At 40.5% G+C, this 27,042-nt stretch overlaps 1 long non-coding RNA gene across 1 annotated transcript; it reads right to left on the bottom strand.

Annotated features, from left to right (window-relative positions):
- Window positions 1-962: 962 nt before the first annotated feature.
- On the bottom strand, window positions 963-7,818 carry LOC123611596. The gene is made up of 2 exons (XR_006718752.1): window positions 6,995-7,818; window positions 963-2,608 (listed from the first exon to the last, which is right to left on the bottom strand). It is a non-coding gene; the product is annotated as an uncharacterized LOC123611596 (long non-coding RNA).
- Between the last annotated feature and the right edge of the window lie 19,224 nt (window positions 7,819-27,042).

The following is a 27,042-nucleotide window of genomic DNA, read 5'->3' as shown; positions in this document are numbered from 1 at the left end:
GTGAAGGGGAGGTGTGGTTGAGAGCCCAAATGCCTAGAGTTATGGTAAATGGGAAATTTTTGAAAAGAACCATGACTTTTCAGTGATGCCAAGGTCTTACCTCCCAACTCATAAGTTAACTGGAGGTTGGAGGTATATCAGCCAAGGTTAAATCAGGAAAGCAGAACCTTCATGAGGAATACAGAAAAACACAGATTTGGAATAGGGATTAGACCTTGAGTAATGGTGAGATTTGGTGAAAATGTCTGTGTAGAGCTGTTACATCTGCATTTGGTGGGAGTCAGTCCTAAAGTCATTGTAGATTGGCAGGTCTGATAGTTTGGAAGGAAGGAAGGTGGGACAGGAAGTGGAGGAGAGCAAGGGCAAGGATAACTATAAACTATGGGAACAAACAGTAATCCGCAAGGACAATCTGAAATCCATGAGAACCAGCTGAAAGCCATATCTGTCTCCCATCACCTCAACATCAACTACATGGAAGCTGGGACCCTTCATCATGGAGCCGCGCACATACCCAGCCAGGACTGGGAGAAGCTTCAGGAGGAGGTCCAGAGGGAGTAGGGGAGGTGGCAAGGCCACTGCTGCCCTGCACCAGCTGAGTCAGCCTGCAGATCAATGATGAGCTACAGCAGCACCTTGTGCCCTACCCTGACCTTCAGATCGTGGTGGCTGCGGCTCCACTTCCAGCTGCCAAATCTGATGTGAATTTTTCATATGACAATTCTCGCCCAGACTACATAAGGAAAGGAATTCTGGGAGATGTGGTTCTGGTAGCTAGATTAACATAATACAAAACCATCAGAGGGGTGCAGTCATAAATACCAGGCAGATGTTAAGTATGATGCTCCATTTTGGAGGCACCGCTCAGTTAACATATACATACTACTTACTGTGTGCCAGACACTCTCCTAGGCATTTGTGTATATTCATTACATATACTCATTCAGTCCTTTCAACAGCCCTATGAAGTAGTTGCTTTTATTATCCTTATTTTTCAGATGAGAAAACTGAGTCCTGGAGATCACAAAGCTAGTAACCAAGAGGCAAATCCTAATACAACAGCGGTAATGTTAGGCAGTCTTTCATCCATCCTTATTTTTTTATGACCTGCCATTCTTTAATCTGAATTCTGCTTTTGTTTACTTTTCTATTTTTTAAAAAATATATTTGTCCTTCTCTCTGAGAACTGAGAGCCTCTGACTGAGGTCCATGAATACATGATCCTGGTATGATTATAGCTCTCCTCTTCCCTGAAAACCATCTGAAAAAGAAACCAATGTATTTTCTCATCTCTTCTCCATTCCAGGGTAAAAATCTTTGCCTGGGAAGAACTCACCAGAATACTAACTAGGTTCATTTCCCAAGGTTATATAAGGTGGCGATTAAGAGCCCAGAATTTGAATTCCATCTTCATTGGGCACTGGCTGTGTGACCTTGGGCAAATTATGGGCAAGTTGAGCTAATAATGTTATTTGTTTTAGTCAGTTATTGCTGCATAACAAATTAACCCAAATAGTGTTTTAACCAATTATTAATTCTTGCTTGTGTATCTGAGGCTTGTGTATCTGTAGGTCTGCTGATCAAGGCTGGCATCAGCTGGGTGGCTTTGCTTCAACTGAAGATTCCGCCAGGCTTCAATCTTCACTGATTTGGGGCGCATTCTGTTCCATGTGTATTCAGTGTTACTAGGAGGCAGCAACTACTGAGTATAAACTCTTCTCATGGAAATGGAAGAGGTACAAGAGAAACAGAATCCAGCACTGCTCCTTTAGAACTAGGCTCTAATCTGTCATACCATCATGTCTATGCACATTCCATTGGCCCAAATGCAAGTCAAGGTCAGGGAAGTACAAATATACATGGCAAATATAGATGGCAGGTGGTGTAGACAAAGAGAGGGGGACGAACTGGAGCCAATAATGTATAATACTTAACAACGTTATTATTATTTAAAAGCAAACAATCATTCTTAGGTTCTCCTTTAAATACATTTCTAGATCGCAGAAGTTTAACTTTCAGAAAGAAAAGCAGAAGTGAGTTGATATTTCCAATTTGGACAGTTGACTAAATGGACAGCATTCAGAGGAGAACTTTAGGCTTGTTTCTCTGCTCTCCTCCCAATACCTCTAGGTCAAATTCTGCGCCACAATATCCATTGTAAATTCCTGTGATCCACAGGCTTTGGTATCATTGATTGGTGTCATCTACATATTGGTATCCTTCACAGAATCAACTGCATGCCTCAAACATGGTTAGGTGTACTTGAAGCCTGACCTAGGAGACAGAGGCCCCATTCTAGGGTCTTACCATCTTCTGCTTCCTTTCTAAGCATCCCACCCAAGGACACTTCATCTCCAACATATAAAATTTGAACCATGATTCTCAAGAATTCTAGGGATAGATTATGCCTCCAGGGAGAAAAGTCTGTTTCATCTTTGTGACTCAGGTATGTCAACGGCACAAGCTTGAATTTCCTTGCTTCTACATGTCTGCATCTTGTATCTTCTTATTGTTAATGTGTCATTTGTTAAAAAAAAATGTTTTGTTCCCACGGTGGGGAGTATCATCCATATTTATTCTCTGGGGTGAGCTTTCTTCATTTATTTATCTGGAAAAAAAATAAACACTTTTTTTTTTTTGAGCAGAATTAACATTGGTCAGCTGACCTCCCTGTAATTGGGGCAGACTTCCCCTGAAAGAACCTTTTACTTGCAGAAGTCTTAACAACAACAGCATCAAGTCAAAACCAAATCCCTTTGCCAGTTCTCCACCACACTACAAACTCCTTGAAGGAAACAAGTCATGTTGTCTTCACGTTTAAATTTGCGCAAGGCCTGGCACACTTGGAATTCAAATTATCTTTGTTAATTAAATGAGTAAATTCCAAACCTCTGTGACAGGGTCCTCGTGGCAATACTTCTGAAAACAAGAATATCGCCAGGTTAAGTTGCAGTGGGTGTGGAAGCAATTTCATAGGGAATTATTAATTGTAGGCAAAATTATGACATGGGTGTATAATTCTCTTCAGATCTCCGAGTCTCAGTGCTACAGACCTCATTCTCAAAGTCCTGCTACCCTACAGTTCTCTGGCTCTCTCCCATGATGCAAAAATGTAGATGGGGTTTAAGGCTATTTATTTATTTTTATTCACAATGATTTATGAGCATCTATTATAAGTTGGGCACTATGTAGGTTTTAGGGACTAAGAAGTCAAATACAGCATGGTAACTGCCCTTAGGGAGTTCACAGTTTGATGGGGGATATAAATGTGTAAACTAATGATTATCACACTGCATGACAAACTCCCAAATGCTTCATGAATCCAGAAGAGGCATCCCCCGTACTTCCTGGAAGAGGTGACATCTGAGCTGATTTTTGGTGGACAAATGAGTCGGGGATGGGGTGCCGTTCCAGCAGAAGGAACGGTATGTACAAGGACTCATGTTGGACACCAGCAAACGTTCTTGGAACACCACGGAGGTCCACATGGCTGAGGAAAAGGGTGTGAGTTCGGGTGTGGCCAGAGCTGTAGCCGCAGAGGGAAGCAGGCTCAGGCCTGCCATCTCTTAAGGCGTCTTGAGAAGTGTTGATTTATCCTGGGGCAGTGGGGAGTCACCAAAAGTTTGTAAACAGGAAAATGACCTGATCAGATTTGTGATTTAAAAAGATACAGACATAAATCAAGGAGACTAGTTCTGAGACCACTGCAATTATCAGGCAAGAGCAAGTGGCCCTGTTGAGAGGCCCCTACTCAGTGACAGCTCAGTTGTAGAGTTTCACCCCACGATGCTCTGCACATGCTTTGGTCTGTGTGCCTTTAACACATTACAAGCTTTGGCTAATTTTTCGCACTTGACTTGAATTTCCTTGTTTGGTGGTCATTTCATCTTGCCAAGTTTGAAGTTTACAGCCTACAACGTTTGATAGCTTTTCAGTACATAGTTTTCAGACTTTTTTTTTTTTTTTTTTAAGTGGAAAACTATGGGGATTTTTCATGCTTGAAACCCAGGAGTGCATAAATGGCTTAGTTCAAACTTTTCCCAAAATATTGACTTTGGGTAAAGACCAAATATCTGAATTTCAGGCCAGAGCTCAGTAAAAGGTTAGATATCTTTGTGGTTTCTTCTTAAAAAAGAGAGAGTCTCAGAGAGAGAGAGAGAATGAGAGAGGGAGAGAAGAGGAAAGAGAACAAGAAGTTTCTCATTTCATCATTTGAAGAATTAGCATCTGAAAAAATAAAATCATATCCATCCATGTAAGCTTCCCCAATTCCATGAAAGATGTCAGTATCAAATTCTGAACTTTTGGATCAAAATGTAAGACTCAGTATTCCCCATCACACTCAGCACTCTCTTGCCATCTTCCTTCCTTTCCTGGCTGTACCTGCAGTCTCTCCCTAAATGGTCATCACCAGCAGGACAGAGTCCCAAGTTAGAGTGGCCTGGGCTGTTTGTCACTAGAATATAAAAGAATTTTCCAATGGTTCTCCAAAGAGAAGCAATAAGCAAGTAAAATTAAAATTTTGCTTTCCATTTTCTCAGGTCTAAGCTCACCATACCTGATTCTGAAGCCGAGTGTAATGCAACTGGATATAACCCATTTGCTGTCCCCTCACAACTCCCTTAGACCAGGGTTCTGAATGCTGTGGAAATTTAGGGGCTGTTTTGGTTAACTATTACTGTACAAAACCACCCCAGGACATAAGGACTTAGAACAAAACATTTTATTATCTCCCACAATTCTGTGGATTGACCAGGTGTTTATATGTCTTGCTGGTGTTGCCTGAGGTATTGGGATGGTTGGAAGGTCCTCAAAGGTTTCACTCATATGACTGCAAGTTGGTGCTGGCTGTCAACCGGGAGTTCAGCTGGGACTATCTGCTGGAGACCTCAGTTCTCTTCCACTTGGGCCCTTCACATGGCTAACTGGACTTCCTCATGGTGAGGCAGCTGAGTTCCAAGAAGGGATATTCCAATAGGTGAATGAAGATAGAAGTGGCTATTCTCTTACATAGCATACTTCTATGTTCTGTTGGTTAAAGCCAGTCACACAGCTAGCCCAGATTCAAGGGGAGGTGAAATAAACTACCACTTATTGGAGAAATGGCAAGGGAATATTTCATGAGAGCATATGAGATGGGAGATAGAGCTGTGACATCTCTGGCCAGAAGAAGAAGAAAGACAATTCAAAGAGGCTTTGTGGACAGCTAACTTTGAAGTGCTTAGACTTGGATGGTAACGGTCAGACTCAGTGGTCCCTGGGGAAGGATCAGTGTGAGTAGCTATGCACTAAACCCTTTACAGAGAACAAGCACCCTCACAGGCTTGTTGCCTGGGAGGTGGTCATAAATATCCTTCCTGTAAAAATGGTCTTTAATTCAGTCTTTGTAATTCTGGCCCAGCACACAACCTGAACCTGAGGAAAGTAGTCATTGTCATTTCCTTCAAAACAAGTTGCCAAGCTCTGGGTCATGAGACCCCGGCGACAACTAATGGACTCAGGATCCCAGAGTAGAGAAGCTAGACCCAGGGGAGACCAGCAGCCAATAAGAAGGCCTAGCTGAAACTCTGTCCAATAGGATCACTTCTTATTGGTAAGGCATAAACAATTACAAGGATGCCCAGTTCCTCACCCTTTGGAAATTGTAATGCAAAATGAATTGAGAATTGAGAGAGGCATGGTGAAGCAGAAAGCTGAAAAGATGAAACAGAGAGAGAAGCAGAGGCAAAACAACAACAACAACAACAACAACAACAACAACAACAGCTGAGTCATGAGGTTCTGATGGAGTCAATGTGGCAGAAAGAAGTGGATTCTCAGTTTTGGGGAACAAGATTCTTGGGACACAGAGCAACAGTCAGGTTGAAGGGTGAACACATTAGTTTTCTTTAAGTCTGACCTCATCGCCCAGCCCTCACCTTTACTCCCTATACTCCAGCCACATTGGCCTTTGTATTCCTTAAACGTGCCAGAGTTGTCACATATGAGCTTTGTACCAAATGATCCCTATGCCTGAAAGATTCTGCCCCAGCCCTTCTCCCAGCTGGCTCCCCTAGAGCTCTCAAGTCTCGGCTACCATGCCACCTCTTCAAAAAAGTCTTCTTGGTCCATGCAATCTGACGTAGCCTCACCCCCTTCTCCCTTCTCCCTCTCTATCACATCCCCAGATTCTTTTCTTCATAGCACTTGTATTTTTGTACTATCTGTCAACCCTCACTTGAGTGGAAGCTCCATGCAGGCAAGAACCTTATGTGTCTTATTCACTGCTAGAGTCCCCAGAGCCTAGCACACTATCAGACATAGTTGGTGCTCAATAAATATTTGTTCAGCTGAATCTTTATTCCTCACAAATTGAAGGAGCCTCACACAACAGGACAAGGTCCTGAAACACTTCATGGTAGAGAGACCCTTTATGCCTACAGCAAGATAGACAAAGCCATAGAACCCACCTGTATTGATGAATATTTACGTTCCCTAAAAATAGAACGAAACTATTACTGAATAAAAGCAAAGCTAAGGACATTTTGCACCCTTTTAATTACTGGATAGGATTAATCCAGACAGAATACTGGATACTTTCGGGGAGGAGCCAAGATGGCGGAATGGCATGGAAGTTTTTTGTGTGTCTCGCATCCATGAAATACAGCCAGACCAACACTAAACCATCCTACACACCTAGAAAACTGACTGGAGGATTAACACAACAATCTGCACAACCTGAACCACAGAATTCAGCAGGTACGTGGCATGGAGAGGTGAACTTGGGGAGCAAGAAGCCGCGGGAAGGTGCTTTTGTGAGCAGAGAGAGGTCAGAGACTGGGGGGAGAATACGGGAAAAGTACTCCTCCCCAAAAGCAGGTGGAGAGAAAGTAGAAAATTGGAAACAGCCGCAGGGACTAAACCAAAAAGGGAGAAAGGAGAAAGGAGAAGGTTTAAATTCCATTAAGACTGTAAACAAGGGGAGCACAAAGGCTGCAACTCCGCAGCTCCATACCTGGCGGTGCTCTGGTGGGAAAGGTGAATCCTCAGGGACAGCGTGGGGTCCAGGAGGTCCTCGGGCCACACAGGGAAAAGTGGTTCCACTGCTGGAAGGACATTTGGTAGAGACCGTTGAAGCCACCTGGTCCCGACAGACCCCAGAAGGCGGCCACATTCGCTGGTGCTGGAACAAGGTCCTTAAGGGTGAAGCCTAGTGCCAGATATGTGTTGTGATTTTCCATAATCCCTGAAACGCTGCTGCTACAATGTCTCGCGAACTTTTCCTGGGGCGGGCTGGCACCTGGCCGCAGTCTCGGGGCACTGGCAGCAGCAGGGTCCAGCAATCGTTCCTGGGTGCGGCCGACATTCGGCCCTTACTCATTCGGCCACTGCTCGGTGAGACCCTCCCGCAGAGGGGCGGAATGGGTAAAAGCCGCAGTCCTTCGGAAGGGGCCGGGGAAAACAGCCGCATCTGAGACAAAACTCAGGAGAGAGGTACTGCCTGGGGCTTGGTTACGGAGAGTGAAAAAGTGGGGAGTGGACAAGAGCTGGAAACAGAGGACCAGTCCGCGATTGCTGATCTGGGAGAACAGACTGGGTAGCTGGGTGGCGCCATTTTAACCGTTCCCGCGCATGCGGATACGCACCTACGAGCTCTGCAACAATCCACCCCGGTAGGCTAGCAGCGCCATCTAGTGGAGAACGGAGCCATTACACTGAGCCCTGCCCAACTGGGCCAACCTGGCTCTTCAAGAACAAGTCTCACTGCCGGCTTAGTTTATGGACTATAAAGCGCTACATAGACTGACTTCTAGGGGAAAACGAAGTAATTTCAGTCCTACTTCATCTGTTAGCAAGTCCATCTATTCAATTTTCCTTCTTTCTTTTTTTTCTCTTTTACACTTCTTTTTCTTGAATACAGAAAGAGAAAAAACTCATTTTTATTTTCGATTTTTATTAAAAATATTTTTCTGTAATTTTTATTACTATATTTTTTACTTTTGTGTAATTTTTTTCAAATTCTATTTTACTTCCATCATTTTATTTTAGTCTACTTCAGTGTATTCACCTTTTCAAATTTTCAAACGATTTCCCTTTTTTTCTTTCTTTTTGTCTCTTTTTCATTTCTTTTCTTTTTCTTGAATGCAGAAAGAGAAAAACTTCATTTTTACTTTCAATTTCTATTAAAATATTTTTCTTTAATTTTTTTACCATATATTTTGCTTTTATGTAAATTTTTTCAAATTCTATTTATTTCCATCATTTAATTTTAGTCTACTATAGTGTATTCACTTTTTCAAATGTTTAAATGATTTCCTTTTTTTTCTTTATTTTTTTAATCTTTTTTCTCTTTTTCATTTCTTTTCTTTTCCTTGAATACAGAAAAAGAAAATATTCAAATTTATTTTTAATTTTTATTAATTTTCTTTAATTTTTTCTACTTTATTCTTGACTTTTGTGTATATTTTTTCAAATTCTATCTTACTCCCATCATCTCATTTTAGTCTACTTCAGTGTATTCATTTTTTCAAATTCTCAAACGATTTCCCTTCCCCTCCCCCATTTTTTTCTCTAATCTTTCAAACCAGTTTCAACACCCAGACCAAAACACACCTAGAATCTAGCATCATTTATTCAGTTTTTGTGTGTGTTTAATTTTTTAATTTTAATATTTTTTTAATTTTAATTTTTAAATTTTAATTTTCCTACCTCATTAATTCTTTTTCTCCCTTCAAAATGACAAAACAAAGAATTCACTCCAAAAGAAATCACGAAGAAACGACAGCCAGGGATTTAACCAACACAGATACAAGCAAGATGTCTGAACCAGAATTTAGAATCACGATAATAAGAATACTAGCTGGACGGGGCGCCTGGGTGACTCAGTCGGTTAAGTGTCCGACTTCGGCTCAGGTCATGATCTCGCAGTCTGTGAGTTCAAGCCCCGCATCAGGCTCTGTGCTGACAGCTCAGAGCCTGTAGCCTGTTTCAGATTCTGTGTCTCCCTCTCTCTCTGACCCTCCCCCATTCATATTCTGTCTCTTTCTGTCTCAAAAATAAATAAATGTTAAGAAAAAAAAAAGAATACTAGCTGGAGTCGAAAATAGATTAGAATTCCTTTCTGCAGAGATAAAAGAAGTAAAAAATAGCCAGAATGAAATTAAAAATGCCAAAACTAAGCTGCAATCACAGATGGATGCAGTGGCAGCAAGGATGGATGGGGCAGAACAGAGAATCAGTGGTATAGACAACAAACGTATAGAGAATAATGAAGCAGAAAAAAAGAGAGAGATTAAGGCAAAAGACCAAGATTTAAGAATTAGAGAAATCAGTGACTCATTAAAAAGGGACAACATCAGAATCATAGGGGTCCCAGAAGAGGAAGAGAGAGAAATAGGGGTAGAAGGGTTATGTGAGCAAATCATAGCAGAAAACTTTCCTAACCTGGGGAAAGACAGACATCAAAATCCAGGAAGCACAGAGGACCCCCATTAGATTCAACAAAAACTGACCATCAACAAGGCATATCATAGTCAAATTCACAAAATACTCAGGCAAGGAAAGAATCATGAAACCAGCAAGGGAAAAAAAAGTCCCTAACCTACAAGGGAAGACAGATCAGGTTTGCAGCAGACCTATCCACAGAAGCTTGGCAGGCCAGAAAGGAGTGGCAGGATATATTCAGTGTGCTGAATCAGAAAAATATGCAGCCGAGAATTCTTTATCCAGCAAGGCTGTCATTCAAACTAGAAGGAAAGATAAAAAGTTTTCCCAGACAAACAAAAATTAAAGGAGTTTGTGACCACTAAACCAGCCCTGCAAGAAATTAAAAAAAAATTTTTTTTAATGTTTTTATTTATTTTTGAGACAGAGAGAGACAGAGCATGAGCAGGGGAGGGGCAGAGAGAGGGGGAGACAAAGAATCTGAAGTGGGCTCCAGGCTCTGAGCTGTCAGCACAGAGCCCGATGCATGGCTCAAACTCATAGAGTGTGAGATCATGACCTGAGCTGAAATCGGATGCTCAACCAAATGAGCCACCCAGGCGCTATATATATATATATATATGTATATATATATATATATATATATATATACCAAAAGCAACAAAGATTATAAAGGACTAGAGAATGCCACCAGACACTCCAACTCTACAAGCATCATAATGGCAATAAATTCATACCTTTCAGTACTCACTGTAAACATCAATGGACTCAGTGCTCCAATCAAAAGACATAGGGTGACAGAATGGATAAGAAAACAAGATCCATCTATATGCTGTTTACAAGTGACCCACTTTAGACCTTAAGACACCTTCAGATTGAAAATAAGGGGATGGAGAACCATCTATCATGCTAATGGTCAACAAAAGAAAGCCGGAGTAGCCATACTTATATCAAACAATCTAGACTTTAAAATAAAGACTGTATCAAGAGATGCAGAAGGGCATTATATCATAATCAAGGGGTCTATCCACCAAGAAGACCTAACAACTGTAAACATTTAGGTGCCAAATGTGCGAGCACCCAAATATATAAATCAATTAATCACAAACATAAAGAAACTCATCGATAGTAATACCGTAATAGTAGAAGACTTCAACACCCCACTCACAGCAATGGACAGATAATCTAATCAAAAAATCCACAAGGAAACAATGGCTTGGAATGACACACTGGACCAGATGGACTTAACAGATATATTCAGAACATTTCATCCTAAAGCAGCAGAATATACATTCTTCTCCAGTGCACATGGAATGTTCTCCAGAATAGACCATATACTGGGGCACAAATCAGCCTCAAGTAAGTACAAAAAGATTGAGATCATACCATGCATATTTTCAGACCACAACGCTATGAAACTCGAAATCAACCACAAGAAAAAATTTGGAAAGATAACAAATACTTGGAGACTGAAGAACATCCTACTAAAGAATGAATGGGCTAACCAAGCAGTTAAAGAGGAAATTAAAAAGTATATGAAGTCAATGAAAATGATAACACCACAACCCAAAACCTCTGGAATGCAGCAAAGGCAGTCATAAGAGGAAAGTATATAGCAATCCAGGCCTTCCTAAAGAAGGACAAAAGATCTCAGATACACAACTTAACCTGACACCTTAAGGAGCTGGAAAAAGAACAGTAAATAAAACCCCAAACCAGCAGAAGACAGGAAATAATAAAGATTAGAGCAGAAATTAATGCTATCGAAACCAAAAAACAGAACAGATCAATGAAACCCAAAGCCAGTTCTTTGAAAGAATTAAAATTGATAAACCACTAGCCAGTTTGATCAAAAAGAAAAAGGAAAGGACCCAAATAAATTAAATCAAGAATGAAAGAGGAGAGATCACAACCAACACAGCAGAAATAAAAAAAATAACAAGAGAATATTATGAACAATTATATGCCAATAAAAAGGGCAATCTGGAAGATATGGACAAATTCCTAGAAACATATATACTACCAAAACTGAAACAGGAAGAAATAGAAAATTTGAACAGACCCATAACCAGGAAGGAAATCGAATTAGTAATAAAAAATTTGCCAAAAAACAAGAGTCCAGGGCCGATGGTTTCCAGGGGAATTCTACCAAACATTTAAGGAAGAGTTAACACCTATTCTATTGAAGGTGTTTCAAAAAATAGAAATGGAAGGAAAACTTCCATACTCTTTCTATGAAGCCAGCATTACCTTGATTCCAAAACCAGACAAAGACCCCACTAAAAAGGAGAACTATAGACCAATTTCCCTAATGAACATGGATGCAAAAATCCTCAACTAGATATTAGTCAATCGGCTCCAACAATACCTTAAAGATATTATTCACCACAACCAAGTGGGATTTATACCTGGGATGCAGGGCTGGTTCAATATCTGCAAAACAATTAATGTGATTCATCACATCAATAAAAGGACAAGAACCATATGATCCTCTCAATAGATGCAGAGAAAGCATTTGACAAAATACAGCATCTTTTCTTGATAAAAACCCTCAAGAAAGTAGGGATAGAAGGAGCATACCTCAAGATCATAAAAGCCATATTTTAAAGACCCAATGCTAATATCATCCTCAATGGGGAAAAACTGAGAGCTTTCCCCCTAAGGTCAGGAACAAGACAGGGATGTCCACTCTCGCCACTGTTATTCAACATAGTATTGGAAGTCTTAGCCTCTGCAATAAGACAACACAAAGAAATAAAAGGCATCCAAATCAGCCAGGAGGAGGTCAAACTTTCATTCTTCACAGATGACATGATACTCTATATGGAAAACCCAAAAGATTCCACCAAAAAACTGCTAGAATTGATTCATGAATTCAGCACAGTTGCAGGATATAAAATCAATGCACAGAAATCAGTTGCATTCCTATATACCAACAATGAAGCGACAGAAAGAGAAATCAAGGAATTTATCCCATTTACAGTTGCACAAAAAAACCATAAAATACCTAGGAATAAATCCAACCAAAAGAGGTGAAAAGTCTATACACTGAAAACTATAGAAAGCTTATGAAAGAGATTGAAGAAGACACAAAGAAATGAAAAAAGATTCCATGCTCCTGGATAGGAAGAAAAAATATTGTTAAACTGTCGATACTACCCAAAGCAATCTACATATTCAATGCAGTCCCTATCAAAATAACACCAGCATTCTTCACAGAGCTAGAAAAAATAATCTTAAAATTTGTATGGAACCAGAAAAGACCCTGAATAGCCAAAGCAATCTTGAAAAAGAAAACCAAAGCAGGAGGCATCACAATCCCAGACTTCAAGCTATACTACAAAGCTGTAATCATCAAGACAGTACGGTACTGGCACAAGAACAGACACTCAGATCAATGGAACGGAATAGAGAACCCAGAAATGGACCCACAAACGTATGGCCAACTAATCTTGGACAAAGCAGGAAAGAATATCCAATGGAATAAAGACAGTCTCTTCAGCAAGTGGTGCTGGGAAAACTGGACAGCGACATGCAGAAGAATGAACCTGGACCACTTTCTTACACCATACACAAAAATGAACTCAAAATGGATGAAAGACCTCAATGTAAGACAGGAATCCATCACAATCCTCGAGGAGAAAGCAGGCAAAAACCTCTTTGATCTTGGCTGCAGCAACTTCTTACTCAACATGTCTCCAGAGGCAAGGGAAGCAAAAGCAAAAATGAACTACTGGGACCTCATCAAAATAAAAAGCTTCTGCACAGCTAAGGAAACAGTCAGCAAAACTAAAAGGCAACCGACAGAATGGGAGAAGATATTTGCAAATGACATATCAGATAAAGGGTTAGTACCCAAAATCTACAAAGAACTTATCAAACTCAACACCCAAAAACCAAATAATCCAGTGAAGAAATGGGCAAAAGGCATGAATAGACACTTCTCCAAGGAAGACATCCACATGGCCAACTGACACATGAGAAAATGCTCAACAAAACTCATCATCCAAGAAATACAAATCAAAACCACAATGAGATACCACCTTACCTGTCAGAATGGCTAATATTAACAACTCAGGCAACAACAGATATTGGCGAGGATGTGGAGAATGAGGATCTCTTTTGCATTGTTGGTGGGAATACAAGCTGGTGCAGCCACTCTGGAAAACAGTATGGAGGTTCCTCAAAAAACTAAAAATAGAACTACCCTACGACCCAGCAATTGCACTACTAGGCATTTATCCACGGGATACAGGTGTGCTGTTTCGAAGGGAAACATGCACCCCCATATTTATAGCAGCCCTATCAACAATAGCCAAAGTATGGAAAGAGCCCAAATGTCCCTCAATGGATGAATGGATAAAGAAGATGTGGTATATATATACAATGGAGTATTACTCGGCAATCAAAAAGAATGAAATCGTGCCATTTGCAACTATGTGAATGGAACTGGAGGGTATTATGCTAAGTGAAATTAGTCAGAGAAAGGCAAAAATCATATGACTTCACTCATATGAGGACTTTAAGAGACAAAACACATGAACATAAGAGAAGGGAAACAAAAATAAAAAAAAAATTGGGACGGGTACAAAACATAAGAGACTCATAAATATGGAGAACAAACTGAGGGTTGCTGGAGGGGTTGTGGGAGGAGGGATGGGCCAAATGGGTAAGGGGAACTAAGGAATCTACTCCTGAAATCATTGTTGCACCATATGCCTACTAATTTGGATGTAAATTTTAAAAAATAAAAAATGAAATTAAAAAGGGTATTGGAAATTTAAATTATAAAGGTGGTAGCATGAGTGAGTAGTTGTGATTATTGAACTGTTCCCTATTTTGACAGTGGTGATGGTTACAATTGTCAAAATTCATAGAACTGTATACCAAGAGTGACTTTTATTGCTTGTGTAATTTGAGGAATAAACAATTTAGGTAATTACAAAAAAAAAGAATACTGGATACTTTCCATTCATACTCAAGGACAATCAAAATGAGTCAAGTAATTTCTGCTCATTGGAAACTTTTGAGGATCTTCCTTCCCTCAACAGCTCACCATCTGCCTTCCCACCACCGCAAACATGCATTCTAAGGTAACACTTGTAAATATGTTTGGTTTGCAGATGATATGCCTAAGCTATATGCATATCTTTCTGAGTTTCGTCCTCTAAGCAAGCATTCGATGTCCTGAACATTTTAACCACTGATCTTAGAGGAAAACCTTCTAAGGCCAAAAGCTTTTGAATGCCTGAAAAAATACCTGAAAAAAATGATATTGTTTCTCAAACAGAACAAATATAATTCAAGAGATGTTTGAACAAAATGTACATCAAACATTACACAATGTCTACTTGTTCACTGAGCTATGTTCTTGTACTTCCCACGGGGTAGAAGGGTCAGAGTACCTTTTAATATCCTTGGGGGATGGGGATGCTATCAAAGGTCGTATGCCAAGCATTGTTGAACCTCGTTACACTCACACTTTTCGGTGTTCCCAAGCCTTGACTGACATGGCCTCATCTATACATGCATCTATACGTGAAGTCTTTGCCACATGAACAAGATCTACAAAAGTAAACTGACATGTGCTTGATTTTTGAGTTAAGGCTTAGTATGTAATCTGTGACTAGGATTCCCAATTCCCTGGGAGAGAACCAATCTCAAGTACATCCCATTTTCCCATCAATACACTTGTCCTTGTCAGATCCCATGTCCTCACTTTAGTATAGAGGACAAGGATCTCAGGGTATGACTCAGGGTGTGCAGCAAAGGGGGTCTCAGGATCAGGGTTCCCCTGATGGCGTCCCCAGGCTGACTCTCTCATCCCACTCTCCTGCCTCCATGTTTCCAGTGGAAGCAGCAATAAGGGATTAAGGACCCATCAAGAGAATCTTCTGGAAGCCTTGGGAACTGGATGAGAAAGGAGGTCAGGAAGTGAGGAGGGAGACTGGGAAAAGCATTCAGAGATTACAAACTCCCATATATAATTAATAGAGGTGGAGGTTACTTAATGGGGAAAATCCTGTCAGTCCTTAAGGGGTGAATTTTGAACCTCCATTTCTGTGGTGCATGTAATTTTCCATACAAATTATCTCTCAGGGATTCCCTGCCAGATATTGATTCCCATCCTCCACATTGGAGCTCTAGTGTTTGGGTTTGTTGCAAAGCATCTTCAACATGTGTTTAATATTGTGTGAGCAATTGAAGAATGTGGGGACTTATAACAAATCTAAAACAGCTTAAAATCAAGGGTTTGGTGTAAATAGCTTTGAGGTTGTTATGTGTTCAGTGTTTTCACAGGCTGTTATTCCAGACCATTCCAAAGTATAGAGAAGTCATCCTATTTTTAAAGACCTCCAGAGTAGATTCCACTGTCTTCTTTCACAGCCTGGTCTGGTGTCTACCAACTCTCAGAGTTGGCAAGTGTTCCTCGGATCTAACTAAATTCTGCCTACAGAAGCTCAGGCCACCCAGCCATGGGAACCAGAGGAACCTTCTACCATCTTGGATATCATCTTCTTCGGGCCTTCAAGATGGTCAGTAAGCCTTTGGAGACTTGATAATCTTAATTCCCATAGCCTCCTTTGAATCTGGAGAATCTGCTCTTCTAGAAGCCCAGTATTGAATTTCCCCCTCATCGAAGAGGTCTTTTCACCTGCTGGAGAGAAGGAAAGTGGCACTGTGAGCAGAGCTTAGTTTCGAGGGTGAGTGGGTGAGGGAGCAAGAGGTCCTGGCGCCCACACAGGCCTGCCTGTTCATACTGCTAGCCCTGCCAGCTGCTGTCAACTGCTCCCCCGGCACTCTGTGTTCCAAGTCAGGGGACTAATCTCCTTCCCCCCATGTTTGTCCTCTGCTCTTCAAGGAATAGGGGCCAGAAGTGTCAAGGAAGTATGGCCTCACCCAAGAGGAAAAGGAAACTCAAAAGCTGGCTCAGAGGGTGAGGTTCTGCTGGGTCATAGGATGCATCTGGCCTTAACATTTCTGAGGAAGGAAGGGAGGCAAGAAATCAGATCCCAGTGACCTTCTGAAAGCTGCTCAGACTCTGAGATTTGCCACATGCCTCTGATTGCCCAGATTAAGGCTCAAAACTGACTTGAGATCTCTTCCAGCTCACATCCTGACTCCAACATAAGGGCTACACAAGAAAGAGAATGGAGGTTATGACCAGGAAGTGTTGCCATGCCATAAAATTCCAGGGGGTACTATTCACACAGGAAGGTAGAACCCTGAAAAAGAAAGATTTGTGGGTAAAAGGTGTATGGGGGTGCACTGCCTGCATTGAGAGAGTAGCCCTGAATACAGGCACAGTTTAGGAGCTCCCAGACTCCCCATGACCTGGGTGCAGGGAGTCCTTCAGAATGCAAGTTTCACTGACGTGCAGTTGTGGGTGGAAAGAACATTTGTCTTTAAGTCAGAGGCCTGAGTTCCACCCCGATCTCTAGGGACACACTGGGGGTCTTAGGTTTTTCTGGGTTAGATCAGTGGTTTCCACACAGGCTACCCATTTTGTGCCAAAAAAATTTCACAGACCTCCACACGACACATCTTCCAAGGTGAGTTAAGGCCTAAAGATAAAATACAGGATGAAACTATTGCCGTATAAAAATGTCCCTTTAAAATCCTTTAAATTACTTGCAAACACAGAGATACACTTATTTTGATAGGCATTTGTTAAGATCAGAGACCCACTGAGGGGAAGTAGTCACATTTACCAATCATGCCCAGCATCTCTTCATTGAGAGGAATAGTAGTCAAATCTCTAAGGTTATTAAATGGTTATGGGTTTCATTTCTGTTTTGCTGTTTGTGAGTTTGCTAAGCCCATCTCCTCTAATTGCATGGATTCAGTATGCACACGATGCAACTCTCTCCTAAATGTATTTAGATATGTTTGTTGATTAGAGGCTCCTGGATGGCTCAGTCTATTTATTAAGCATCTGGCTCTTGGTTTTGGCTCAGGTCATGATCTCACAGTTCCTGAGTTCGAGCCTCGCATTGGGCTCTGAGCTGCCCGTGCAGAGCCTGCTTGGGATTCTGTCTCTCTCTCTCTCTCTCTCTCTCTCAGAATAAATAAACTTAAAAAAAAAAATGTTGATTTAAAAAAGTTCGGTGTGAGGGGCACCTGGGTATCTCAGTCGATTGAGTGTCTGACTTCAGCTTAGGTCATGATCTCACAGTTTGTGAGTTTGAGCCCCGTGTTGGGCTCTGTGCTGGCAGCTCGGAGCCTGGACCCTGCTTCGGATTCTGTGTCTCCCTCTCTCTGCCCGTCCCCCGTTCATGCCCTGTCACTCTCTTTCTCTCTCAAAAAATAAATAAACATTAAAAAAAAATTTTAGGGGCGCTTGGGTGGCTCAGTCAGTTAGGCATCCGATTTCGGCTCAGGTCATGATCTCGCAGTCTGTGAGTTTGAGCCCCGCGTGGGGCTCTGTGCTGACAGATCAGAGCCTGGAGCCTGTTTCAGATTCTGTGTCTCCCTTTCTCTCTGACCCTCCCCCGTTCATGCTCTGTCTCTCTCTGTCTCAAAAATAAATAAACATTAAAAAAAATTTTTTTAAGTTCAGTGTGATACATGTGACTAGAAACTCAGAAAAGTTTTTATATGAATTTGTGTTTTATTTGTTGCAACAGCATCTATGCACATTTGTAAAAACTTCTAAAAAAATGTACAGGTATGGGGGTGCCTGGGTGGCTCAGTCAGTTAAGCATCTGACTCTTGATTTCAGCTCAGGTCATGGTTCTTGAGATTGAGTGCCTGCTTGGGAGTCTCTCTTCTCTCTGCCCCTACCTCCACTCACTCTCTCTCTCTCTCTTAAAATAAATTTTTAAAAATGTACAGGTATGGTGAGATGTATGAATTATCCAGGGATGGATGGTGCTAGATGCAGATGGGCTAGCTGACCCCTGGCTGTATGGCCAAGATGGTCAAGTGGGAGCTAAGTTAATGGGAAGCTCTGAACAATCCGCAGCTTGAAATCTCAACCTGTCTGTGCTCCACAGGCGAGTCTGTGCTGATTGACCAAGAAGGGTATCTTGGCTTTCAACCCACATTTCAAAAAACTAATTTTGAAAAAGAGTAGTTGGACTTATTATTTTTTTTATTTTTTATTTTTTTTTTCAACGTTTATTTATTTTTGGGACAGAGAGAGACAGAGCATGAACGGGGGAGGGGCAGAGAGAGAGGGAGACACAGAATCAGAAACAGGCTCCAGGCTCTGAGCCATCAGCCCAGAGCCCGATGCGGGGCTCGAACTCACGGACCGCGAGATCGTGACCTGGCTGAAGTCGGACGCTTAACCGACTGCGCCACCCAGGCGCCCCAAGTTGGACTTATTTTTATCTAGTCCCTGGACGCCAGTTATACCTTACATGCTGCCTTGTCATTTTTAGGGTGTTTGTGTGCATTATTACCTGTGGATCTCCGAACAGCCCTCAGAGGCAGGCAAAATGAGTATATTTCCCATTTTCCAGACTCAGAAACCAAAGCTCCAAAATCCAAGGGTCTCGTCTGAGATCCAACAAGCTAAATAAATATTAGAGCTGGAACCAGAATCCAAGTTTTCTAGTTTAAAAACGGTCTAGTTTCCAAAACATTAACATAAAACACAAGCTCTATCACTGCGCTTATCTGGAAGGGTTTGTTTATTCTTGCCTAAAACAGAGACATTCCTATGTGACCACTGAACTTTCCTTCCAGCCCCAGAATAATTCTTTAAATTCTCAGCTCGAATTCCTCTAGATGAGTGCTGTTCTCTGGACCTTGTTCGTCTGCCCCCCTCTGGTGGCCGTTACACAAATAACAGGTCGTAGAGCAACTCCTAGGGCAGTGGTTGCCTTCTCTTTCATCATTCATTCATGCAAACAGCACCTACTATGTGCCGGGCTCTGCACTAGGTGCTGGACATACAAAAGTCAACAAGTTAGGCACTGCCGGCAGAGGCAGTAGACAAACAAGTGAATCGATGATTACAAAAGAGTCCTGGGGGAAGTATGCAGAAAATGTTAGGAGTATGCAAAAGACACCTGGGCTGGCCTTGTGGGTAAAAGAGTAGATACCTAGGAAAGGAAAAGCAGTGCCTGAGCAGAGTTCCAAAGACCAAATAGGAGTGGGAAATGGGAGGAGGCATTAGGCCTTCAGGGAGCTGCCAGGATCTAGTTCAAGATGGTGGAGTTCAGACCACAGGTTGCAAGGGAGAAGACCAAGAGGTAGGTCAGAGGGATTGACTGGGGCCAAATGAGGAAAAGGTTTTTATGTCATGCCAGTATTTGAGCTTAAAACCCCTAGGCTAGAGGTCTCCAAACTTTTTCCGTCATTTGCACCATCCATTAAAATATTTGAGTATGGGGGCGCCCGGGTGGCTTTGGTTGGTTAAGCATCCAACTTGAACTCAGGTCATGATCTTGCAGTTTGTGGATTGAAGCCCCGCATCAGATTCTGCAATGACAGTGTGGAGCCTGTTTGGGATTCTCTCTCTCTCTCTCTCTCTCTCTTTCTCTCCCCCCATCCCCCACTTGTACTCTCTCAAAAACAAATAAATAAAAACTTAAAAAATAATATTTGACTATGCATCTCTAACAAATGCGTATTTATTTAAACAATTTAATACCTAAGCAATGCAGTGTGATGATTAAGAGTATGAGGTCTAGAGCCAAACTGACTAGGTTCAAATCCTGACCTTGCTAGTTATTCACGGCGTGACGTTGAACAAATAACCTCTCTGTACCTCAGCACCTTCATCTGCAAACTGAGGAAAATAGCAGGCCTAACTTGTAAGATTGTGGAGGAGGATTCAATGAGCTAATTCATGGGGAAAATTTAACACAATGCCTGATATGTAGTATATGTTATATTAGCTAATGGTATTAAACACATTTACCATTTATTGCTATTATAAAAGTGAAGTTGAGATTTACAACGAGGGACCCAATTTACTCCCAGAAGGTCTATTTTAACTCAAACTTAGTCCAAAATGTCAAGAATTAATCTGGTCTTCAAAATCTTCATCACGAAGAGCAGACTACTCCCAACCCCCCCACCTGCCTATCTAGGACGAAAATAGCTTTGTCATCCCTGGATCCTACTTATGCCCAAACTCATGCATGTAGGTGATTCCTCCATTTAACTCAAAAAGGGGCCAGGGGGCAGGGCCAGAGAGCCCCAGGGGATGATGTTACTTGTCTGAGCACCACCCTTTGGAATTTTAAAAAGAAGATATAAATACCTAATAAACTACCTTTGAAAAACATTTTTATTTGAATTATTAGGGTACAAGCTATTACTGTGCTCGCTAAAAATGTGTTTGTGCAAAGATAATACTTGCTTGATTTTTTTTATAATCTCGGTTTATAAAACCATGTAATGTAGCCATTCAAATTTCTAGTTCTAAATTCATATTATTCCAGTACTTGGTTTTGAAATAATTGAAAAGGAGCTTCCCCAACATGCATAGATACCAAATGCAAAAAGTGCTTTATGGACTATGCCCTAAAAATAGTGATATTCATCTTCCTGTCTCATCCACCAATTATGCAAAGGTATTTGTTGAAATTTAGCTGACAGTTTCCATTTTTCCTGAAGCCAATCCGTTGTTCTTGCAAAATAATTGGAGGGTTTTACCTTTTCACACTGTTAACAAATTCGTTTATTTAAATAATTTTTTTAATGTTTATTTATTTTTGAGATAGAGACAGATTGTGAGCGGGGGAGGGGTAGAGAGAAAGGAAGACACGGAATCCAAAGCAGGCTCCAGGCTCTGAGCTGTCAGCACAAAGCCTGACTCGGGGCTCAGACTCACCAATCGTGAGATAATGACCTGAGCTGATGTTGGACACTCAAACAACTGAGCCATTCAGGAACCCCACAAATTCATTTATTTTAAAAGATGTGTATATAACGTTAGAATACCGTTTCCAAGTTTTTATTTCTTTAATTTTTTAAGGTTTATTTATTTTGAGAGTGAGGGAGAGAGAGAGCACAAGCAGGGGAGGGGCAAAGAGAGAGGGAAAGAGAGAATCCCAAGCAGGCTCCCTGCGGTCAGCACAGAGCCCATTGTGGGGCTTGAACTCACAAACCACGAGATCATGACCTGAGCTGAAATCAAGAATCAGATGCCTAACGATTGCACCACTCGGCACCCCAAGTTTTTAAAGTAAGTTGATAAATGAGCTTTTATAGATGTTCCACTTAAATAATTTTCAGCCTTAAAACCACATAACCCTGGAAAATTTTCCACTCTCCATTTTCAGTATAAACTAAAGGCAGGAGTTTATTTTCAAAAGCTATTACTCTCTCACACTTTGTTACAACATAACCTTTGCCTCCCAGAGACAAGTGTATTTATTTTTTTCCAAATATCTTGTAGGTACATTTTCCTGACACCACTTTCGTCATGGAAAAGGTCAGCAGATTTAAAACCTTGTCCATTTATAAAAGAAAGATTCATAACATGCTTACCTTTGATAATTCTTTTAAGTACTTTGCCAAGGGGAAACCCTTTTTACCTCGCCTCGTATTGATTATGAGACCAGCTGTATTTCTCATCTCCATTTTTTTCTTCTTCTAGGTATGGAGTTGTAACTTGCTTTTTTCTTCTTTTTGTTAAAAAAAAATTCATACGTACACATATCTATAAAACAAAAAGCCCTCACTGGGCCTACAGATGAAATATATAACACTCTTGCCTAACATAATTTTAACTCAGTGGTATGCTGTAAAATGTGTAACAACCAGAAGTCTGAAAAGAAGAAAAGACCCTGATTTGTAGTATTTGCCAACTTCCGGGGATAAACATTCTCACCATGGTCAGTTGCAAGCTACCAACATGCTGTCCCTGATCGCAGAGTTGGGAAGAGATGCAAAGCAGCAAACCATTAGATAACGTGTCCATCATTCAGCTACAGAGATGTAAATGACCCCAAGAGCTTACATATTAGGGCGCCTGGGTGGCTCAGTCAGTTAAGCATCTGATTTCAGCTCAGGTCATGACCTCATGGTCCATGAGTTCCAGTCTCGCGTGGGGTAAGCACGAGCCCCTGGTGAGCCCCACTTCTCTCTCTTTCTCTCTCCCTCTCTCTCTCTCTCTCTCTGCCCCTCGCTCACTTGCACCCACTCTCTCTCTCAAAAAAAAAAAAAAAAAAAGCTTACATAGTAGCAAAATGTGGTAAAATAGGAAGTGATGAGTATATTTAAGTATGCATGACTTTTGTTTTAAAAATAATTTAAGTATAGGTTTATATAATTTTATATTTAATAATGGCTCTGCTTATCAACCAGCTCACAAAACTCCTGAAAATTTGATAATATGCTCTCATGACCCCTTATAAAACTGTCCCGCCCACCATTTTGACCTTGTTATGCTAAAAGAGCAGAGCCCTGTCTGTGTTTATCTGTGCGTGTGCGTGTATACATGTGTGCATCATGTGTGTGTTTGTGTATGTTCCAACTATAAATTGTCTTTACTTCTGAAGGAAACATTTATATGCTAGACGTCTGATTTTTTTATATAAGGAGCTTTTATTTTTTTTTTTAAATTTTTTTTTTTTCAACGTTTATTTATTTTTGGGACAGAGAGAGACAGAGCATGAACGGGGGAGGGGCAGAGAGAGAGGGAGACACAGAATCGGAAACAGGCTCCAGGCTCTGAGCCATCAGCCCAGAGCCTGACGCGGGGCCTGCACTCACGGACCGCGAGATCGTGACCTGGCTGAAGTCGGACGCTTAACCGACTGCGCCACCCAGGCGCCCCTATAAGGAGCTTTTAAAATTAAATATTTTTTAAAAAGAATAATTTGGTCAAGTTCTAACAAAAATGTTAATGTCTGTTTTACATTAATTTTAAATGTTAATAATCTGAATTCACATTATATTTACCAGTTGGTTTGGGAGTAATCAGCATCTTTTCAATATTGACTTCTAAGCTATCAATGAGCATGTCTCTCCATTTACTCTTGTCTTCTCTTTACATCTTAATAAAGTTTTCAAGTTTTTTTTTACTGTTGGGCCTTTTTAAGTGTGCTACTTGGTAATACATGATTCTAGTTGCCATGGCTAATAAAATGGATTTTTCCCTAATATTTCCAAATTGGTTATTGATATTATGTAAAAACCACTGAGATTATATATAAAAACTATTGTTTTTTATATATTTATTATATAAGCAGGGCTCTTTTTTAAAGTTTATTTATTTATTTTGAGAAAGAGAGAGAGAAAGAGACAGAGAGAGAGGAGTGGGGGAGGGGCAGAGAGAGGAAGAGAGAGGGAATCTCAAGCAGTCTCCCTGCTTTCAGCAGAGACCCCGATGTGAGGCGCAAGCTCATGAACTTTGAGATCATGACCTGAGCCGAAACCAAGAATCAGACGCTTAACTGACCGAGCCACCCAGGCGCCCCTATATAAGCAGAATTTTTATCGGAAAATATCTTTAGCTTTTAAACAGTATGTAGCAGGTCTCCAGAATCAGTGCTCAGAATCTCAAGCAGGCTCCAGAATCAGCTTGTTCAGGTTGGAATCCCAGCTCTAGCACTCACCACTCACCACCTACTTTATCTTCTAGAACTTCATTTCCTTATCCATACAATGGAAGCAATAATAAATGTGCCTTGTAATGTTCTTGTAAGGATTAAATGACATAATAGAGGTAAAGCACTTCACGGGGACCCTGACAGACAGGAAGCACTTGGACAATAAAAATGATTTTATATTCTTGAGCCTCTTGGATTTGCCATGTATATTATCACACCTGTATATAGTGATACTTTCATATTCCTTCTTAGCAACATTGACATTCACTTTTTTCTCTCTTTTTAACTAAGATTAATGGGTTCTTTTTTTTTTTCCTATTGAATTGGGTTGACCAAAACTTTGAAAATGTCGAATGATAACCATGTTATTGGCCTCCCAAATCTTATTCTTGACTTTGTTAAGCAGTACATTAGCCTTTCATTGCTAAATATGATGATAACAGTCAGTTTCAGAAAGATATTATTGACTTTTTCATTTAAAATTTTTCCCTATTTACTATTTTTTCAAGAAAGAAGTAGAAGGTAGTTTTTCTCTTTTGGCTATCAATGAGATGAATTATTATAAAACATTTGTATATGATTCTTTTATTACTTTAGTTACTCATGTAATATTTGATCATATCCTCCTTGTAAAAATGTTAAACAATAGAGAGCTATACAGAAAAGATCAAAGGTCCATTCTTTGGCCCCATCACTATCTCCATTGACCCTATCCTGATTGCTCAAGTTATCTTCTATAGAAAAAGCTTTTTTTACATTAATTTACAAACACATGTATAGATACATAAATACATATTTCTATTTTTAAATATTAATGGGATCATTCTATAATATAATTGAGCCCACAAGTTTTGTTTTGTTGTGTATTTTTTACTTAATGTGTCAAAGATTTTTCTGTTTCAGCACATATAGAGTAACACATTCTTTTTTAGTTAGATGCTTCATATTTCTTAGCGTGGAAATAACAGTGTGATTTAGTCATTCCCTTACTGATGAATATTTAGGTTGTTTCTCTTTTTTGGTAATACAAAAAAAATGCTACAATATACATTCTTATAGACATTCTTGTGCCTATATGAGAATTTTTTTTAGGACACCGCCATAAGGGATATTGAAAAATCACAGATTAGATTTTGTTTTAATTTAGTAGATTCTACCAAGTTACACTTCCAAAGGGCTATACCAATTTATTCCCCCACCAACAATGTCTCAGATTTTTCTATGAGGGTCATGGATATATTAATGGTTTCTTCATCCTTAATAAATTTTGCTCATTTGTGTTTTATTAGAAATCATTCATTTACCCACATCTCACAACTCGTAGTACAAAGGTCAACATAATAATCTATACGATAAAGCCTGTATGTCTCTCCTTTATCTGTGGTTATAGTCCTTCCCTCATTCTACAGTGTTTGTTTTTTCTTGTCCTTTTTCTTGATTAGCTTTGCAGAAGGTTTCTCTTTTCTTCTCATGTTTTAAAGAAACATCTCTTTGATTAACAACTGACCCTTGAACAGCATGGGTTTGAGCTGTGCGAGTCCACTGCTACATAGATTTTTTTACGGTATAGTACAGTAAATGTATTTTTCTTTCTCTTCCTTCCAGAGCTTCTTTGTTCTAACTAACTTTATTGTAAGAATGCAGCATATGATAAATATAACATGCCAAATACGTGTTAATCGGCTATGTTATCACAAAGGCATTTGATCAACAGTAGACGATTAGTGGTGAAGTTTCAGGGGAGAGTCAAAAGTGGTACATGGGTTTTCTCTGTGCCAGGTTTGGTGGCCCTACCCTAACTCCCGTGTTATTCAAACGTCAACTGTACTTAGCAAACTTACTGATTTTCTCTTTTCTGACCACTCATCTCTGTTTTAGTCTTCATTGATTCCTTCTTACTTTTCTTAGTCATATTTTCTTGGCTCTCCTTTTAACTTCTGGTTGAACGGTTTATTTTTTATTTTTTTCTTGTTTAATTATAAAAGCTGTTAAAGCACCTAGTGGTTCTCCGTGCACAGCCTTGGCCTTCTTGCTTATGTAATGTCCTTGTTATCACTGCTTTCTAAACAATCTCTAATTGTACTTTTGATTTCTCTTTAATCCAAAGGTTATGTAGGAGTATGTGGGGTTTATTTTGTTGTTTTTCTTTTCTGAGTTGCTCTGCATTGTAGTCCAAGATTGTGGCCTGAATTATTTCTTCTTCATCAAATAAGTTAAATTTTTTCTTGTGGCCTAATCGCCGATCACATTTCACAAATGTTGCATGGGCTACAAACAGAGGATAGATTCTCTGCAGGGAACAAAGGGTGACATATATCTGTAGTTGGGAAAATATTTTGATACGACCTGATTCAAGTCAGTCAACTGAATCACTGAATGTGGTTTTTAATTTTTTTTAATGTTTTTATTTATTTTTGAGACAAAGAGAGACAGAACATGAGCAGGGGAGGCGCAAAGAGAGAGGGAGACACAGAATCCGAAGCAGGCTTCAGGCTCTGAGCTGTCAGCACAGAGCCCAACGCGGGGCTCGAATTCACGGAGTGTGAGATCGTGACCTGAGTTGAAGTTGGACGCTTAAGCCACTGAGCCACCCAGGCACCCCTGAATGCAGTTTTTAAGTCACAGAAGACAAAGTGCTTTTTTTTTATTGAAGGAGCCAGGCTTTGTTGAGATATTAGAAGAAGAAGATGGAGGAAGACAAGGAAGAACAGGAGGAAGACAGAAGAAAGGAAGCAAGAAAGTTACTTTGCTCAGAATTCTAGAAACTAGAGCCTAAATATCCTCCAATTTTGGAGGACTCGCTAACTATAGAGATTTGTACTATCAACCCTAGACTCGAGAAGATGGCAGAAATAATAGAAAACTAATTTTCTATACTTGAAGGGATAAGTGCATAAGGAAGAGGGTTGGAGAGGTATAGGAAAGTTGGATGCACGTGAGTGTTTCCTAGTGGTGGCTGTGGTCCTGCCCTTGCCCAGTGTTGAAATCCTGAGAGGAGGGAGGATTTGGGTTTGAGGCTCTGAAGAAAGCCCTGTTTCTCCACTGCAGCCCTAGAAGAAGGGACCCTCTCCAAGTGTTCTATGCCAACACAGTGTGACCACCT

The sequence above is a fragment of the Leopardus geoffroyi genome, chromosome C2 (genome assembly GCF_018350155.1).
Source record: "Leopardus geoffroyi isolate Oge1 chromosome C2, O.geoffroyi_Oge1_pat1.0, whole genome shotgun sequence".
Taxonomy (NCBI): domain Eukaryota; kingdom Metazoa; phylum Chordata; class Mammalia; order Carnivora; family Felidae; genus Leopardus; species Leopardus geoffroyi.
The sequence above is the reverse complement of the archived record's forward strand: the minus strand, read 5'-3'. Positions and strand labels throughout refer to the sequence as shown.